This window comes from Homarus americanus, unplaced genomic scaffold, assembly GCF_018991925.1.
Source record: "Homarus americanus isolate GMGI-L3 unplaced genomic scaffold, GMGI_Hamer_2.0 scaffold6317, whole genome shotgun sequence".
Classification (NCBI taxonomy): domain Eukaryota; kingdom Metazoa; phylum Arthropoda; class Malacostraca; order Decapoda; family Nephropidae; genus Homarus; species Homarus americanus.
Genome location: NW_024730668.1, coordinates 330,179 through 351,511, shown reverse-complemented (window position 1 = coordinate 351,511; position 21,333 = coordinate 330,179).

Genomic DNA, 21,333 nt, shown 5'->3' with positions numbered 1-21,333 from the left:
ATAATAGGAGTTGAATAGGGTCAATTGTCTTAATTTCCGAGGAGGAGGAGGACGAAGGAGGAGAAAGAGGAGGAGAAAAAAAAGAGAAAAAGGATGAAAGAAAGAAAGAAAGAAAGAAAGAAAGAACGAAAGAAAGAAGGTCTGGGTGTATTGTTCTCCGGGGTCACCTGAAGCTTAGCATCTCGGCTCTCAGTATTCAACAGCTGGTGCGTGTTGTTGGAGCCACCTGACACCTGGCATCTTGACATTGGTGGATTTATTTTCGGGGGGCTTACATCGGACTGACTGACTCACACACCTTGACACCTCTACAAATTTGGGGAGAAGCTTCTGCACCATACTCGACACCGTCTCCTCCTTCCACCAGAAATCCCTCGACACCACAGCCGCTTCCAGCCCATACGAGCCCGTTCTAATCGCTATAAGAACAGCCCAGTCCCAACCATTGTAAAAACTATCAAAAACCCGTTGATAACCAGTGTGTTCACTCTCACTTTTGTACCGCTACTATGTATGACCTTCTCCCCACCTTGTTATTATATATCATATTCGTATCACTTATATTACTTGTATATTATTTGTCAACCAAGTGACCCATTCCCCAATTATGTAACTGTATATTTTCAGCTTTCCGGCTGACATGTTCTTTCATTAAACCGTTTATTATTATTAATATTGCACACAAACACTTATACATCCATATGCGGAGCTCCGTTAATATTGTTAATGTTATCGACTCAGTATCTGTGTTCCTCTGGCTAAATAAACCGGTTCAACTTTTTCAACACACGCTCACGTAAACAAAAACAGACATACAAAATACATACAAACTCCAACATTTAGAACACAGCAATGCATACACCCACACATATACAGAGGCTTAAACAAATCAACACATACAGAGAGAGAGAGAGAGAGAGAGAGAGAGAGAGAGAGAGAGAGAGAGAGAGAGAGAGAGAGAGAGAGAGAGAGAGAGCACCCCAGTACACAGGCCAGATGATCACAAGTGGGCGGGGAGCATCATACTAAAACAGTATAAGAGATGCACGTGGCCGCATGTTCTACATTACGGCCACTGGAAGGTTGTGTATGTCCGTATTACTTACCATATATACACATTACAACACACACACACACACACACACACACACACACACACACACACACACACACACACACACACACACACACACACACACACACACACACACACACAGCTATACACACTTCGGCATATACTTGCTATAATCTATTTCATGTTTTATTACTATACAGTTTTGCACTATTGTATCACAGGTCTTATTAATACAATCTTGCTGTACTGTATTACAAGCTATGTTCATACAACGTTGCTCTCATTTATTCCAAACTTTTTAAATACAACTTTGATCTAAAAATGTATTGTATTGTACTGTATTCCAAGGTTTATTAATACACTATGTCAATACACATGAATAAAAATTATACTAACACAAATGTTTTTCCAATAAATTCAAACTGTCTATTTTATTAGTTTTTCTTGATTGTTGTCATATATTTATTTTATTTTGTCTAATCTGGTATTTTCTGCTTTAGTCTTTTTTTAGTCTATCTTTTCTAATATCGACTATATTTTCAATCGTTTTAATCATTATTTTTTACCTCTTGACAACTGAATTAATGTTATTATTTTGCAACTACTATTTCTACTTTTGTTTTAAACGTGGCCTCCAGCCTCCCCCAATAGCCACACCTTCGCCACCATATTATTACTTTAATACTAAATATACTAATACAAAAGTCGCTATCCCAGCTGAATTAGTTAAGCTGCTTTGGGGACGAAGATCTCGTTCCCCTGAGGCAAAACAATGCAGACCTAAGCAGAGAAGACAGTCGACATCTCAACCAGGGTGCAACGTAACTTCAGGGCTGCTGTTTCTGTTCGGATAACACCTCGGCCAGTCTTGTAAACACCAGAGGTTGTGAACACCAGAGGAGTGAAGCGGCTTTGATCTACATTCTGAATTCTCTCCCCTAAGTCCCTGTTCTTGTCATTCTCGTTCCTTTTGTGTGCAGCATCGTGAGCTAGGTTACTGTGACATGCTGCCATGGGATCAAAAATCATGATGTCAAAAAAGGCTCGCTGTCCCTGTGTCCAGAATCCACATCCACACGGGCTTTGTTGGATGTGTTTAAGTCCTGTGATGGAGATTTTCACTGTCCAATGGAAGGAGGGTCGGTTCCACCGTGACATCAAGGCAGATTTCCTTCAACATATTTGCTGTGGGATCCCTTACTTCATCATGCCTCATGTATACGAAGTCCCCTTTCTTGCACACCATGGCGTGGTCGATATCGTAGGACGAGCCACACATGCATTGGGAGGGCAAACCTTCTACTGGCCAACCATACCTTGGACTCAAAGAATTCACAGATGCTATTCCTCTAAGGTTAAGAGCAATTGCATCTGTGAATGCTTGTTTATTAAGGCTGAAGCCTTTTGCCCTTATCGGTAACGTTGTTAGCCAGTTCGAGGCGCCCATTTCCTGCGCTATGGCTACTTTTTTTTCAAGTTCTCTGACAATTGCAGCATCAGTTGTTGAAATTTATCACTTTGGGTGTGCTGCCGTTCTGTCGGTAGTAATGGATCGTCGAATCTTGTTTAATTCGTTAGTATCCACCTTACTTGCTGCATTCTGAGCTACTCAGTGAGGGCTGCCGTGAGCTTGACAGAGTTTTGATGTCCGGTGGCAGCGAGCTACTCTGGATTAGTCAGTCCCATTCCTCCCAGTCTTGGTGGTGGTGCAAGGAGTGACCTTTCTGCTGTGGTTAGATAATGGCTTCTCACTAGTGTTGGGATAAAAGAGACCTTGATGGCTTCTTCCAGAGGGTGGAGGAGGGGTCCAATATCGGGAATAGTGCGCATCAGGTAATTCCAGTGATGCTTGACAACTACTACTACTAATCTATCTATATTAATAACAATAATAATAATATAAAGCCAAATATTATATGAAGGTTTCTTTCACTCTCCTCCCTGGTGTCACGTGAACCCAACCCAACAATTTGTTTCGTTAGCCTAACTACGAGTCTCACTTAGCACTGTCTTGCCCACACCCAATTTTCCTCTCACTCTTCTTAATGTCCGCCGCTAAGGTCGACTTTTCGGTGCCACGTGTGTATGTTATGGGTCTTACGGTTGGTGTTGGGTCTGATAAACCATTATTTTATATGTTGTTTTGTTGTTTAAAGATTGCAAAAGACGAGATGAGAAACACAATACCACATGACGAGTTTTAATGGCCAGTGTGTGTGTGTGTGTGTGTGTCACTTTCACTACTTCCTTCCTCCTTACAAAAAACTCCTCCTTCCCTCTCCTTCTCTTCCTTCCCCCTCCTCCACCTCCTTTACATTACTCATTATTCTCCTCCTCTTCCTTCCTTCCTTCTCCTCCTCCTCCTCGTCCTGTCTCTTTCCTCTTATTTTACTTTCTTGTCTTTATTATATTCCCTCATTCGCCTTTACTCACAGGTGAGTGAGTGAGTGAGTGAGTGAAGGGAAGAGGGAGGAAGTGAGTGAGGGAGGAGGAGTTAGAGGAGAGATTATAAGGGGAGTGAGGGGAGAGGATGTAAGGGGAGTGAGGGGAAAGGATGTAAGGGGAGTGAGGGGAGAGGATGTAAGGGGAGTGAGGGGAGAGGATGTAAGGGGAGTGAGGGGAGAGGATGTAAGGGGAGTGAGGGGAGAGAATGCATGAGGGGAGAGAATGTAAGGAGAATGAGGGGAGAGGGTGTGTGGGCTCTTGGCCTCTGGGGTATTTTTAATTAAGTGGTGACACCAAACAGTTTTGTGTCGGGCCAAGAGGTGCATGAACCACACTAATGATGGTAGTGTGGTAGTGGATGTGGTAATGTGTGGTGGTGACAGTGTGTGGTTGTGGTATGTTGTATGGTGATGTGTGGTAGTGTTTGTGTGTGGTGGTGATGTGTGGTAGTGTTTGTGTGTGGTGGTGATGTATGGTTGTGTGTGGTGGTGGTAGTGTTTAAATGTCGTGGTAGTGGTGTGTGGTAGTGTGTGGTGTTGGTGTGTGGTGATGTGTGGTGGTGGTGTGTAGTGATAACGATACTGCTGTCTTATGATAATGATGATAATGACGATGACAATGACGGTAACGATGACAATGATAATTATATTCACGGTAAGATATGGTGATGGTTGTATCTGGTCTCCATCACAAAGAGAGCTTTAGAAATTGGCCTAAAAATTGTGTTATCTCAGCAGTCTTCACTTATTTGAGGAAGTTAGTTCAAAGTTTGTGGTCGTTCGTGGTGTTGGCGCTAGCAGAGGTAGGGGGTGAGAGGGCGGGGTGAGGGGCGAGATAGGGGAGAGGTCTTGAGGGGAGAGATAGTGGAGAGGTAAGGAGTGAGAGAGGTAAGAATGGTAGTGACTAAGTGAAATCCTTAGTTACAGAGTACACAGACACACACACACAGACACACACACAGACACACACACAGACACACACACACAGACACACACACAGACACACACACACAGAAACACACACAGACACACACACAGACACACACACAGACACACACACACAGACACACACACAGACACACACACACTACTACTTTGCTGTCACTCGGAATCGAGTTTGACGATTATCCAGCTATGATGCAATGATATGAGTTATTAAAGATGTCACCTACATTGGTGAGTTTTGAGGTGACTAAAGAGCCCGATACGGGACCGACAGCATCGTCCACATTCGTTGCACATGTGGAGGGCTCCATCTACTGTGGGAGGGGTGATGGCAGCGTTTTTCCGACATTGGCGCTTATTTGCCTCGGTTCGCAGTCGGGTTAACTCGAAAGTATTGACACCTTATCGTGTGGTGCTCCTCCAAGCGTTACGGTGTGGAATAATCGACTCCCAGGTGAGGGGGTCGATTTGGCACCGTTTCAGGTTTGTCTTAAAACTATCCTTATACGTTACGTTTACTATTCGTTAGGTGACTGTAAAGTAGCTGCTCTTGCAGTCTACTGTCGTCCATGCGGGTAACATGGCCAGTCCAGCGTAGTTGTTCATTGATAATGGTAGCCTCGATGCTCCTACAGTTGGTGTCAGGAAGAATGCTGGCATTTGTTCTCTTGTCTTCCCAGCGAACTCGGAGGATGAAACGTAGACTACGTTGGTGAAAGTTTTCAGTTGCCTTGAGGAGCCTCCTGTATGTGACCCATGTCTCACTGCCATATAGTAGGGTGGGCAGGACTACTGCTCGATATACGTGCAGCTTTGTGGATAATCTCAGCTCCCTACAGCTGAAGACACGATTTCGGAGTCCGCCCAAGGCTTGAGATGCACATCTGATCCGATGCTGATTCTCTTCATCGATGTCTGCGGTGGTGGACAGGTGGGAGCCGAGATACCGAAAGTGGACAACATTAGAGAGGGTAGTACTAAGCTGGATGGATGGTGGAGGTGTGGCTGAACCAGGGGCAGGTTGAAAGAGGCCGAAGTGTGCATACGCGTCTGCATAGGTGTTCAGGATCTCCTGTAGGTCGTGTTCAGTGTGAGCAAAAAATCAGGGAAATTACTAGCGCGCGCACACACACACACACATACACATACACACACACACATGACTGTACTGTACGTAAATAGCAAGTCCATGTGTTACACTCGTTGTATCATAAAATTGACGTGTCTACCTGAGAGGCCCAGCAGGAGTTCCCTTACAGCCAGAAACCATACCCGGAAAATTACCCCCGAGTCTATTACAGTACCAAGAAGGACCCCGTCCGTATGGCTGTCTGTCCTCTCCCTCCCTCGATAGAGTTTTATACAGTAATACACATTCATCTCTGGAGCTAAATTGAGTCTTTGATGTTGCTCTACTTTATTTTAGGAAGTTTTCTCGTGTGTTTAGAACTTCTTAAAATTTTCCTTTAATGAAATTTCCCGGGAAGTTTTGAAATGTGTATCGGGATATGTTCTGTGTGTGTGTGTGTGTGTGTGTGTGTGTGTGTTAGTAATTTCCTTGAATTTTTCTTTAATCTACCCTGTATTATTTAATTTACTAATATACGGCATTCTAAAAAAATCAATCATTAATTACATTTTGTAAGCGTAAAATTCTCATCGTTGGAAAAAAATCAAATTAATAATAAATAAAAAGATAAAATAAAATAAAATACCAACCAAAAGGGGGAGATTAAAAAGCTTACATGTAATTTTCATTTTTCTTTCATTTCATTCTTTATCACTGAACGATTTTGCGACAAAAGTGTCCGTGAGGAAAAAAACTGACGAGTGAAAAAGATGAAAACGAGCTGGTAACACAATTTGTGGCAACCAGTAGTCAAGAGGATGTAAATTTGGGATAATAATTATGTGTAAACTCAGATCATATAAAAAAACATATTGATGATACTACTGCAACTGGTGTTAATTATTACTATGAATAACTATTAATACTGCTAATAATAATAAAAAAATTAATGATAGTAAAAAAAAATCATAGTATAATAATAAAATAAAAATAATAGAAATAACAACCACATAATAACAATAATAACCACAACAACAATACTATTACCACTACTACGTGGCCTCCAGCCTCCCCCAGTAGCCACACCTTCGCCGCCATTTTTTACCTTAATATTAAAATATCCTAATACATAAGTAGCTATCCTATCTGTGTTGAATTAGTTGAGCCGTAGATCTATGCGGCATTCAGTGACTGTAGCCTCGTAGTCAATATCTGCAGCAGTTGTCGGCATTGGGGCAGAAGCTCTCGTTCCCCTGAGACAGAGCAAAGCCGACCGAAGGAGAGAGAAAGACAGTCGACATCTCATCCAGGCTGTAACATAACTTCTGGGCTGCTGCTTCTGTTCGGAGATCAACTCCGCGAGTCTGGCGTAGAAAAAATCTTGCACTTGGTCCCATCCCACCAGAGGTTGTGAACACTAGAGGAGTGAAGCTGCCTTGATCAACGTTTTGAATTCTCTCCCCATATGCCCTTATCTTGTCGTTCTCGTTCCTCCTGTGTGCAGCATCAAGAGCCAGGTTACGGTGACAAGCGGCCATGGGATAAAAAATCCTGATGTCGAAGAAAGCTCGCTGTCCCCGCGTCCAGAATCCTCGAGCACTGACGTCAACACGGGCTTCGTTAGATGTGTTTGAAGTCCTGTGTTGGAAGATCTCACCATCCAAAGGAAGGAGGGTCGGTTCTACCATGACATCCCCGACAGATTTCCTTCAACATATTTGCTGTGAGGTCCCTTACCTCGTCATGCCTCATGCATACTACTACTACTACTACTACTACTTTTTTTAAACGTCTCCTCCAGCCTCCCCCAATAGCCACACCTTCGCCGTCATTTTATTACCTTAAAATTAACTACCCCAATACATAAGTAGCTACCCTGGCTGTGTTGAGTTAGTTGAGCCACAGATCTATGCGGCATTCAGTGACTGTTGCCTCAAAGTCGATATCTGTGACTGTTGCCTGCTTTGGGGCCGATGCTCTCGTTCCCCTGAGGCAAAGCAATGCAGACCTAAGGAGAGAAAAGGACAGACGATATCTCAACCAGGCTGTAACATAACTTCTGGGCTGCTGCTTCCGTTCAGATAACACCTCCGCGATCTGGTGTAGAAGCATCTTGCACTTGGTCCAATCCCGTCAGAGGTTATGTTGTGGTTGAATGTCGGTGCGCCAAATCCGTAGACTTGCTATTGATAGATTTGTGAACACCTGAGGAGTGAAGCTGCCTTGATCAACGTTCTGAATTCTCTCCCCATATTCCCTAATCTTCTCGTTCTCGTTCCTCCTGTGTGCAGCATCGAAAGCTAGGTTGCGGTGACATGCGACCATGGGATAAAAAACCTTATGCCAAAAAAGGCTCGCTGTTCCCGCGTCCACACGGGCTTCGTTGGATGTTTTTGAAGCCCTGTGACGGAGGTTCTCACCATCCAACGGAAGGAGGGGCGGTTCCACCATGACGTCGTGGCAGATTTCCTTCAGTAGATTTGCTGTTAGATCCCTTACTTCGTCATGCCTCATGCATACGAAGCCCCCTTTCTTGCACACCATGGCGTGGTCATGTTATAAGATGAGCCGCACACGCATTGGGAGGGCAAACCGCCTACTGGCCGACCGTACCTTAGAGCAATGGCATCTGTGAATTCTTGTTTACTAAGGATAAAGCCTTCTGCCCTTATCGGTAACGTTGTTAACCAGTTTGAGGAGCCCACCTCCTGTGCTATAGCTACTTTTCTTTTCGCGTTCTCTGGTACTTGTTGCAACAGTTGTTGCAGTTTATCACTTTGGGTGTACTGCCGCTCTGTCGTAATGGACCGTTGAATCTTGTTTAATTCGTTGGCATCCACCTGACTTGCTGCATTTTGATCTATTATGTGCTCAGTGAGAGCTGCCGTGAGCTTGACAGAGTTCTGATGTTCTGTACTGGCAAGCTCCACAGGGAGGTACTACTGCCTGGGAAGATATTGGAAGCATAATGTGTTGTCTAATGGTAGACCCTGCTGTTATATGGCATCACGAAAATTGTGACCAAGTCCCAGGTTGCTGTTCTATCTTTCTGCCTCATTTACATACAATTGCAGGGTCTCAACTGTCTCTCTTATTATTGACAACACCACAAATAAAACCGTACTCATTCTTGATCTGTTTTATTCATTCTATTTTATTCTCCTATGTCAGTTGATATTAATACTGAAGCGGGGCCTTCTTGGATGGGTCCCACTGGTCGGGAAGGTTGTGGACCCCAGGGCCGACCTGATCATCATCAAGCTACTGGGGCCTCAACTGACGCCACCGCGGTTGCTGGAGGATCGGCTTTTTTCACACTTCATTTTTCCAACATTCGCGGCCTGAGATCCAAATTTTCTTCTGTGGAGCACCATCTATCAACCTCTTCCCCCGACCTCTTACTACTCTCCGAACTTCAACTGACCAAAGCAGCTTCACCCAAACCTTTTCAAGTCTCTAACTACAACCTTTATACCTCCTTCCGTTCTAAGGGAGGTGTATGCGCCTACTGCAACACACGTACACCTATAGCCCGACTCACGGATCTTGAATCTCCCCTTTATGATGTCATCTGGCTCAAAATATCTCTACCTACTCTGACTATTTTTCTTTGTTTCCTATACTGTTCTCCCAACTCTACCAACTATTTCGAACTCTTTGACTATCTCACTTCTTGCCATGAGTCGTTGCTATCCACACACCCCAACACCGAGATCCTCTACCAAGGGGATTTCAATGTACATCACAGAGAGTGGCTTGGCTCTGCAAGGGGTGACCCAGGTGGAGCTGAGGCACTCTCCTTTTCCTTACTTAATGATTTGGAACAAATAATCAAACACTCTACACGCGTTCCTGATCGACACGATCAACTTGCTAACATTCTTGATCTTTGTTTTCCTCTAACCCCTCACACTATTCATACTCAATTTTTGCCCCCTTAGGGTCTTCTGATCACAACCTTATTTCTATTAAATCAAACTGGGTACTGCCACCTCCCCCACCCCCCTCTAAACAACAACTATGGCACTATCGGAGGGCAAGCTGGCAATCCTTGCGAAAATTCTTCACCGATTTTCCTTGGGATGAATGTTGCTTTTCCACTCGGGACGCCTCGGTATGTGCTGACAGCATTGCTGGGGTTATACAGGGCGGTATGAGTGCATTTATCCCATCTTCTACCAAAACTTTCACATTACAATCATGGTTTGATCGCTCCTGCTCTCTTGCTTGCAGGGTGAGAGATAGGGCATATCGAGCTATGAAACTATCTCCTTCTCCTATTACCCACACCTCTTTCATTACTTCTAGGAATCGTTGTAAGGCTATTCTTGGTAGGGCCAAGCGGAATTTTATTAAAAGAAAGACCGCTGTCCTAACCAATTCTTCCTCTAGTAAATCCTTCTGGTCCTTAACTAAAAACATCTGTAACAACTTCTGCACGCCTTCTTTTCCTCCCCTCTTCCGTCCTAATAACTCTATAGCCAACTCTCCCCCTGACAAAGCCAACCTATTTGGCACCTTATTCTCCACTAATTCCACCTTAGACGATTCCCACTCTTTCCCTCCTACTCCTGCTCCTCCTACTGAACCTATGCACTTTCCTATAATCTCCACTCGCAGGGTTGCCGGTGTGTTATCCAGGTTGGATGTGAGCAAGGCGCATGGACCGGACGGAATACCCCCTCGTGTTCTGAGGGAGTGTGCTGAAGCCCTGGCCCCTGTGCTTGCTCGCCTCTTTCGTCTTTGCCTCAAGGCCCAAACTTTTCCTTCTTCTTGGAAGCATGCCTTGGTTCAGCCCATCCCGAAGAAGGGTGACCATTCTAGTCCCTCTAACTATCGCCCCATTGCCTTAACTTCATCCCTCTCTAAGATTTTCGAAACTATCTGGAACTCCCATTTTCTCCGTCACCTTGAACGCCTTTCTCTTTTGTCGGATCACCAGTATGGCTTTCGCCAGGTGAGATCTACTGGTGATCTGCTCTCCTACTGCACCCATCTTTGGTCATCTTCTCTTAGGGATTATGGGGAACTTTTGTCGTGGCTCTCGACATCTCCAAAGCATTTGACAGGGTATGACACAAGTCTTTGCTATCTAAACTTCCCTCTTTTGGTTTCTCTCTCCCACTTTGTTTTCTCATCTCTAGCTTCCTTGAGAACCTATCCATGGCAGTTGTTGTCGAGGGATCGACTTCTCGCTCTTTCTCTGCCAGTAATGGCGTCCCACCAGGTTCTGTTCTTTCACCCACTCTCTTCCTTCTTTTTATCAATGATTTACTTCACACTACAACTATTCTATCCATTCTTACGCTGATGATTCTACTCTTCCTCACATTTTCCCCTTCCTCCTAACTCTCACACTAGATCTGTTTCTAGAACTGATATCATTACTTCTATCAACGCGGATATGTGCAGCATCTCTGAATCGGGAGGTACAAACTTGGTTAAGTTCAATAGTAATAAAACTCAATATTTACCAATTACACTTTGTAAATTAGACGATCTCCCACCAATTACATTTCAGGACGCTATCATCCTCCCAAATTCTGAAATAAATATGTTAGGCCTCACCATTTCCACCAATATGTCCTGGAAATCACACATCCTTAGTATAACTAAAGCTGCCTCCCGAAAGTTGGGAATGCTGTACAGATCCCGCAGCTACTTCACTCCTGAGCAGTTGCTCCAAGTATATAAGGGATTCATTCGTCCTAACTTGGAGTACTGCTCTCATATCTGGGGTGGCTCTTCTTCTGTCCAACTATTAGATAGGGTGGAATCAAAGGCATTTCGTCTTATTAACTCTCCTCCTTTAGTCGACAATCTCTCTTCCCTTTCTCTTCGCCGCAATGTTGCTTCACTCTCTCTCTTTTACAGGTACTTTAACGAGCAATGTTCGGTGGATTTGTCATCATGTGTACCGCCGGCAAGGCCGTGGGTTTGTAACACACGTCTTGCCCGAGGTGCCCACCGTTTCTCTGTGGATGTCGGTCACACGAGAATAACCCGTTATAGTACCTCCTTCTTTCCTCACACAGCCAAACTGTGGAATGCTCTGCCTTCTTCTGTGTTTCCATGCTCTTACAATCTGTCTCACTTTAAAAAGCTGGTTTTCCGGCATCTTCGTGGTGTAGATTAATACAGTATAACCTTTTTTTTCTATATTTACAATTTCTTTCCGTTATTTTTTTTCTTTCCCCCCCCCCCCCAGGCTCTGTTGTGGGTCGTTTGACCTGTGCCCGGGTGGGCTAATTTCCGTAAAAAAAGAAAAAAAAAAAAGAAAAAAGATTAGTCAATCCCATTCCTCCTAGTCTCGGTGGTACTGCAAGGAGTGACGTTTCTGCTGGGGCTAATTGAGGGTTTTTCATTAGTGTTGGGATAAAATCGACATTGATGGCTTCTTCCAGAGGGCGGAGGAGGGGTCCAATATCAGGGATAGTGCACATCAGGTAATTCCAGCGATGCTCGACTCCATGGGTGAATGCCGCAAAAGCCGCATGTGGCTCTGCTTTAGCAATATCAGACAGAGCTTGGATTTCCTTAGCCCACTCATTCACCTTTCCCGTTACGTACTCGGTCTTGAAGTCCTTCATGCCAATTACCGCACCTAGATGTCTTTGGCCATCCTTTGTTATTTTGACCTCATTTCCACCGAACACCTCCATTGCCTGTTCATAATGTTCTGGCTTCACAATGAGGAAGGACTTGCTGGCGTTTGGTGGTACCCTATTTGTGGGCCTCGTGATGTTACCAGGTCCCACCACTTTTTGATGTCCTCCACTTTTCCTGCTCCTGTTATTTCATCAGCGTGCGTCACTTGCTTGACCTCGGTTATTTCATATTTTATTGTATGTTGGAGCACAGACAGGCCTAGAGTGTACATTGCCATGGCGACAGGGTCCCCCTGCGTTGTTCCCTCAGTTGACTGGTTGGTGGTATCTCCTCTTAGGGCCTTGAAGCTTGTTATAAAGAGGTCTGATGGGTTCCTATAGGTGTTTTCAACATATATTGCAAAGCTTGGTCACTTGATCTTGATGTTGTGCAGTGTAGCCTTACGGTTGAGTATGTTGAATGCGTTTGAGGCGTCGACCAGAAGTACTGCCACACAATCACGCTGCTCAAATACCTTTCTCATGGCGTGAATGGCAGCTTCCCCTCCCGCCTGGTGGCCAGCACATACTTGCAGGTTCCCTGCAGCTGCCCTAACATCATCATTTACTACCTACATTATGCATTTTCCAATGATCAGCCTCAGCACTTCTCCCACCCCTATAGGCCTACATCCTGGATTTTTATCCAGGGGATATGAGGCGGCAGGCCGTCAGAGCATGGAAGTGTTGGCAGCACGAGGTTGCTAGCTTTCTTGCAAGGGCGGCGATGGCATTGCGGAGATCCCTTGCAACGGTATCAAAGTTGTTAGTGCTGAGGATGACTCTCCAACCGTTTGCATCCAGGTCTGAAGGGCCGGCCCCTCCCTGAGTCTTCAGTGCTTTTTTCCACACCATCCCTCCTGTTATTTTCTCGAACATGACAGCATTTGGAGGGATATAGGCTCCCTGGAACCTAATGCCTTCCTCTTCACTTGCAGGGGGATGTTTTTCCTTCAGTTGTAATATCTCTCTGTTTATTGGCAGAACACCACCGGAAAAGTCATCTGTGAGAGATCTTACCGCCAAGGGCACTTTTCCCTCACTCATCTTGTTACCCAATTTTCTGGCAACATCCTCGGTGCTTTGCTTTCCGTCTCCAATGAATTTTAGACTCTCCTGCAGTGTTCTTGCTTCGTGTAGATCATCAAGAGCGCCTTTCTGTCACATTGTCAATCTCCTTTTCATTGCTGCCAAGTTTTCTTTGCACTTAGACCTTGCGTGTGTCCTCTGACAGAATAGATGGAGTATTATGACCAGTATTTGAAGAGCCAATGGAGCCAGGGGGCTGTCATGATTGTAACTGAATATGAGGCAAGTCATCTCCCGGATCATTTCTTTGGTGGCCGCGCACTTGGGTGGTTCAAAGAGGTTAGCTGGCGACCTCCTGACCACTTTTGAGTGCACTTCTTTGACCCATTTCACAGCATCGTCCCCCGACATGCCTTTCCAATTTGTTGACTGTAAGTCATTCGCCTCATGAACAGTATTTTCCGACTGAGTTGGTTCACTACTATCGTCTGACATGTCGTCATCGGGTGATGGATCTCTGCCGTATGGATTTTGACAGCTGTTTCCTTTCCTACAACCCACACATTGTGTGTTACTTCTTACACAAATACAGGTTGTGCATTTCTGATTCCGGCCTGAGCACTGACAAGCACATTTCCCAGCTACGATGTCGTCCTGGGAAGGAGAGGGCAGTAGGAGAGATAGGAAGTTGTGGTTTGGGAGGGTAGGAGGGGCAGGTCAGTTTTGGTGTACTGACCGACGAGGCGGGGCGGGGCGGGGCAGGGCAGGGGCGGGGCCGCGGCGGGACGGGTCCGGGTGGGGCCGGGGCGGGGCGGGGCAGAGGCAGGGGCAGGGCCAGGTCAGAGCACCTTCCCACTCATGAGTGGAGTCCCTCAGGGGAGCGTCCTCCCCCCCACCCTATATATTATCTACACAAGTGACACTCCGCCTCCCACTAGAATTGGTAACGAAGATATTATGTATGCAGATGACATCACTCAAATAACAACACCTCAAGGAAAATCGCGAGCGATACAGGCCGACAACACCAGGCGGGAATTAGAAAAGGTAAATAATAACGAAAAACAATGGAAAATCCAAACCAGTCTCCCGAAATTCACAGTGATACCCTTATGCAAAAGGAAAACCCATCCATTAGTAACCAATAATGCCCAGATAGAATACAAAAGCAGAGGCACCCTCCTGGGCCTGCATATATCCACGACAGGTTACTCCCATCATGTCCACACCAGGAAGGAAAAAGCAAAAAGAGAGCTGAGAAAACTATACCGCTTTAAAGCGCTTCCTGAGAAAATAAAACTCCGCCTGGTGACATCATTTATCACACCGATATTAACTTACCCAGCAGTACCTCTTCATACTGTGAGCACCACTCAAATATTAAAATTACAGGTGGTTCAAAATGAAGCCCTAAGATTCGTCACAGGCGAAAGATACCCCTTCACCAGAACCACAGCCGAGATACATAGAGACCTGAGAATGAAACCCATCAACCAGCAGCTGCACACCCTGGCCAGCAGAATCTGGCAAAAGATAGAACGATCAGAACAAGAACTCCTTCAAAGACTCCCACCAGATAACGACAGCAACCATACATGGTTCCCAAAAAGTTACCAAATCTCAAAAGGTCCCTTACCACCCCCGATCTACAGGGCCAGGCAATAGACAACCTCCCTAGACCAACATCCGCCAGTGGGGTCGGCGGAATATGAAATAAGGCCCTTAAAACACCCATGTATGGGATGGGGTAGGATGTCTAGTGCCTGTACCGAAAGACAATAACTAACCCATGACACAAACCTAACACACTATTAGCTTAGCTAGGCGGTCAGCCCGCCCTCTCTTACCTCCTCCTAAACTTCTTCAATTTCCGAATTATAACTTCCTTCCCCCACCTCTAATCTTCTTTCACCCCTCCTTTCTCTACCAAAAAAAAAAAAAAAAAAACGGCTGGGCACAGAGCGACCAGTACCGTTACCACCCATGACCAGCTCGGGTTACAAGCCAAGGCCTACATGGCACTGGCCAACACCAGCGCCACCTGCTATACAGTCGCCGGCTGTCCAATAACCGTCACCAATATCCACTCAGGAGACCCACAGGTGGATGATCACTTGACGCACTACACATTCACAAGTAATAATTCCAGACGTTTTTGCTGGTTGTCCCTCTTAAGACCCCGTTTTTTTACGAAAATCCTGTCCCATACAGAAAAAGAATCTAGTTCTTATGAGGAAAGGGCGGATAGGTGACAGGCTGGGTTGCCGTGTCCGGGTAGTAGGGGCATACGTGCGCGCGTGGGTGTGTAGGGCACCCCCTGACAGAATGATACACTGGGAGCAAGAATTGTCACACCTAACACTTGTCTATATATCCTTGGCAGAAATAACCACTATTTCTCTGGTCGCACTGATGTAAGATTAGTTATATATTCTCACTTGGTCGGCTGGCACTACATGAAATGACCGTTACTACTACTACTACAACTACTTTTTTTTTCATATAAATGGCCTCAAGCCTCCCCCAATAGCCATTCCTTCGCCACCATTTTATTACCTTAATATTAGATATACTACTACTACTACTACTACTACTACTACTACTACTAATAATAATAATAATAATAATAATAGTAACCTGGAAAACTAACACAGTACAACAACAACTTTTAACACAAACACAAGTCAGAATCAGTTTATAAATCCAACAGATACAACCCCCTTTACCTCGGAGAAGTACAACCAGCGCCATCTACCACCCAGTTCAGAAACACGAATCAAAATCCCATTCCAATCTTGGGTATTCACTCACGACTCCTTGAGCAATTGGCCAATCTACGTCAATCATCATCATCATCCTCAGCCTATATCCCCCCCTGACTTCATTATCACCCCGGCAAAGAAAATGGCGGGTGGATTGGGTATATTTTGCATGTCAACAATGTCATGTCAGATATCAGACACTTCATCACGTCAGCATTTTCAGGGGGGTTGAGGTGACTCTTTTAACAGGTGTGACGCTGTAGTTTGTTAATAATTATAGCTGTATTCTCCTGTACTTTACGATACAGTACAGGTGAAACAACATCTTCTCTATTATTTTATGTTTTGGGATAAATTATATGTTTTGGTATTAATACAGTATAACCTGTTTTTCTATATCTACAATTTCTTTCCGTTCTTTTTTTTCGCCCCCCAGGCTCCGTTGTGGGTCGTTTGACCTGTGCCCGGGTGGGCTAATTCCCGTAAAAAAAAGTATATGGTTGTATCTGCGCCTTGATGTCTTCACGGTGTTGGGTCATCTTAGGCTGGCTACGGTAGAGGAGGAGGAGGAGGAGGAGGAGGAGGAGGAGGAGGGAGGTAGGAGGAAGAGAGGGGAAAGAATAGGAGCAGGAGGGGGATGACGAGAAGAGGGAGAAAAGGAAGAAAGGGAAGAAGAGGATGAAAAGGAGGAGAAGGAGGGGAGGAAGAGGTTCATGATGCACATAGACTTCCCGGCAACCAGCGAGACGACAAGAATAAACGACTGGCGGTAACACGACAACGAGTGTGAAAACTACATCAATTCCTCTCGCATGGACGACTTTGGCGGCGGCGACGGAGCAGGAGAAGAAGAAGAGGGAGAGGAGGGAGAGGAGGAGGAGGAGAAAGGGAAGAGGGAGAAGAGGGGGAGGAGGGACCAGGGAGAGCCTCGTGTGATAAAGAGATAAAACCACACGATACCCCCACACACTCTAGCTAAAATATCACACAGATTAGATTGGGTCAGGGTTTCAAGTCCTGAGATTGGCAAACCACCTTATGACCAGCGAGGAAACCATCTGGGCAACTTCTGTGATTAAATCTGAGGGCGACCACATCTCTGGACACCGAAGCTTAGAAAATATCATTAAAACTATCTTTAAATATTAATGAATCACCAAATCTCCGTTATGAATCACTGGATCTCCACTAATAATCCTAGAAAAAATAATCTCACTAAAACACACTTTATGAAGCATATGAACCACCAAATTCCCGTCAATAATCCCAGAAAATCACGGGAAAAAAAACACACACACAAATTTTAAAGCTTACGAACGACCAGCTCCCCATTGATAATCTCACTAATATAAATACCCCTTAGAACGACAAGATAGAGTAACACGACACGGCAGAGTAACACGACCATTGGGAGTGGAAGTTTGTACACTGACCAGCCCTAATTCACTCCAGTATATGACCTCAGCAACACGCGCAGATAAAAGTTGATCGGATTTGATTTTAAATGACTTTCAGTAATATAATCCAAGCTTTTAAAAGATAACCAGATTTTATTGTAATAGAATATCAGTACGGTAATCCAAGCTTTTGAAGGGTGAGCAGATTTAATTTTAATATAGTTTCAGTAATGTAATACAAGCTCTTGGAAAATGACCAGGTCTGCCTTCCTGATCTCAATACTACAAGTTGGGGATGGTTGAGAACGTGCAGGACCCGCCAGGGGAACTTTGATAAACACGAGGCTTTGGGAGTTTGTTATGAAGGTCTTGACGGTGTATACAACAGGGACGAAATTAATCCTCGAAACTGACCCAGCAACCAGTTATATTATGGTTAGGTTAGGTTAGGCTAAATTATGTTTGGGATAGATATGGTTAGTTCCCGGTACGTTAGCTATAGATATGACATATTTGGTTAGGTTAGGTTAGGTTACCGACAAGATAAGTTAACTTTGGTTGGGAAAGATTTAATTAGGTTAGGTTAAGGTAAATTAGACCAGCGGTAGATTAATTTACATTAGAAACAGGTGAACTACTTTGCTGTCACTCGGAATGGGGTATGACGATTACCCAACTATGATACAGTGATAAGAGTTATAAGGGATGTCGCCTTTATTGGTGAGTTTTGAGGTGATTAAAGAGGCCGATACGGGTCCGGCAGAGTCGTTCACAGATGTTACACATGTGGAGGGCTACATCTAGTGCGGGAGGGGCGGTGACAGACGTCTTTCCAGGGTTGGGGCCTGTCGGTCTCAGTTTGTAGTCGGGCTAACTCGAAAGTATTGACACCTTCTCCTGTGGTGCTCCTCCAAGCGTTACGGTGTGGAGTAATCGTCTCCCGGGTGAGGGGGTCGATTTGGCACTTTTTCAAGTTTGTCTGAAGACTATCCTTATACCTTTTCAGTTGCCCGCCAAGGTTACGTTTGTTATTCGTTTGGTGACTGTAAAGTAGCTGCTTTGGCAGTCTACTGTCGTCCATGCGGGTAACATGGCCAGTCCAGCGTAGCTGTTCACAGATAATGGTTGCCTCGATGCTCCTACAGTTGGTGTCAGCAAGGATACTGGCATTTATTCTCTTGTCTTCCCAGCGAACTATGAGGATGGAACGTAGACTACGTTGCTGAAAGTTTTCAAGTGCCTTGAGGTACCTCTTGTATGTGAACCATGTCTCGCTGCCATGTAGCAGAGTGAGGAGGACCACTGCTCGATATATGTGTAACTTTGTAGATAATTTTAGCTCTCTACAGCTGAAAACACGGTTTCGGAGTCTGCCAAAGGCTTGATATGCATATTTGATTCGATGTTGAATCTCTTCATCAATGTCCGCGGTGGTGAACAGGTGGGAGCCGAGATACCGAAAGTGGGTAACATTAGAGAGGGTAGTACCGTTAAGATGGATGGATGGTGGAGGTGTGTCTGAACCAGGGGCAGGCTGAAAGGGAATCTGAGTCTTACGTACATTGACCTCAAGGCCGAAGTGTGCATATGCATCTGCGTAGGTGTTCAGGATTCTTGTAGGTCGCGTTCAGTGTGAGCAACAAGGGTGAGGTTGTCTGCATACTGAAGTTCAGTAATGGAAGCTGCCGACACCCTTGTTCTTGCCTGGAGTCGTCTTATTTTGAAAAGACCCTGCATCCGGTACTCGATGTGCCAGCTAAATTGGCACTGGGACGAGAAAAGGAGGCAGCCAGGAAAATGGAAAAGAAAGTTGGTGCCAGTGCACACCCTTGTTTAATCCCCGTTTGGATGGGGAAGAACTCAAACTGGGTGCCATTGTGCCATCGTGGAGTTGCCTCACAATGGCAATGAATTTTGGGTGGCAGGCACAACGGCTGAGGGTTCACCAGAGGGCTTCCCTGTTGACAGAGTCGAAGGCCTTGGTTAGGTCAATGAAAACCATGTACAGGTCACGATGCTGTTCTCTGTACTTTTCCTGTATCTGGCGGGCAGCAAAGATCTTGTCAGTGGTGCCACGTGATGGTCTAAAGCCACATTGAGATTCCGGGAAGAAGTTTTCCGCCTCAGGAAGAAGTCTGTTTAGGAGGACTCGGGCAATAATCTTGCCAGCTATGGACAACAGCGAGATCCCGCACTTATTGTCACAGTCTGACCGGTCTCCCTTGTTCTTGTAAATATTGACGATGGAGGTGTCTTTAAGAGCTTGGGGGATTTTCCCCTTATCCCATATATTGTCAATGAGAGTGGAGAGACGGTTTTTAAGCAGAGGCTCTCCTGCGTTTTACAACCCGGCAGGGAATCCATCAGGCCCTTAGGCTTTGTTATTTTTCATCAGTTTGGTGGCAGTAGCTACCTCATCCAGGGATGGAGGATAGTTTAGGTGGGTCAGCTCTGGATGCTGAGGGACTTGCTGGGTAGTCAGGACATCCACATGAGTGTTTCGGTTCATCAATGAATGGTAGTGCCCTTTCCAGCGCTGAAGGAGGCCTTCGTCGTCTTTAAGTATGGAGTTACCGTCGGATGAGCGGAGGGGGGATGCGCCACAAGTGATTGCCCATAAAATGTTTTGGTGGAATTGAAACACGCATCTTGTGCTGATATGCAAATTTTTGGGTTTCATTTGCTTTATTTTTAAACCAGCCATTCTTTAGATTGCGAAGTTTCAGCTGGGCCACAGCTTTCTTCTTGTGAAAGGTATCAGCTTTGGTCCGAGACTGAAGGTTGTTCTGCCAGTCAGTTAAAGCAGCACGTTTATCATTGATGAGTACATTGATTGCCGGGTCATTTTCATGAAACCAGTCCTGGTGTATTCTTTCGATCTGGCCGAGGGTCTCTCTGCAGGTTTTTGTCAGGACAGTGTTGAGAATATCCCATTCGGCACTGAGATTTGGGTTGTTCGTTGTCGGGTTATTTATCAACCCATGTTCGAGCTGCTCTCTGAAAGCATATGCTACCGGATCCTACGCTAAGTGCTAAATCTCTTCTAGAGGCTTGCTGCCTTCGCCGTTTTGTGGCGATGTGAATTGAGAGCTTGGCTCTGATGAGCCGATGATCAGTGTCGCAGTGGTCTGAGCCGTGCATGACACGGGTGATGAGGACATCTCGGCGATCTCTTTCTCTGACAATGATGTAGTCAATGAGATGCCAGTGTTTGGATACGTGGGTGTTGCCACGAACCCTTGAACTTGTCGGCCTGCCTAAACAAGGTATTGGTGATAGTGAAGCTGTGCGCAGCACACTTGCTGAGGAGGAGTAGGCCGTTGGGATTACACTTGCCTATTCCATGTTTCCCTATGGTTCCCTGCTAAATGTCAGCATCTCTGTCAACTCTGGCATTGAAGTTGCCAAGGAGCACAACCTTATCTTTTCTGGGGATAGTGGTTAGCATTCTGTCGAAGTCGGCGTAAAAGGCCTCCTTGATGTCATTCTCTGCAGCCAGTGTTGGGGGATATGCACTGATGAAAAAGGCATGACGTGAGTGATTTAGTGGGATTCGGAGCGTCATGAGGCACTCGTTGATCCCAATTGGGGGATCGACATACATGAATACATACATAAATAAATACATAAATACATACATACATACATGCGTACATACATACATACCTCTCTAAAGCCTTCGATACTGTTGACCATACCATCCTCCTTTCAAAGTTTGAACATTACGGGGTTAGGAGACTGTCCCACAATTGGTTTACCTCATATCTGTCCAACAGGATGCAGTATGTCTGCTAAAATAATTACCACTCTAACTCCTCGCCAATCTTGTATGGCATCCTCCAAGGTTCCATTCTCGGTCCAGTACTGTTTTTGTTGTGCATAAACGACATAGTCCATTCCAGCACACTAAAAAAATACAACTTATTTGCAGACGATAGTAATCTCTATGCCAACAACTCAGACCT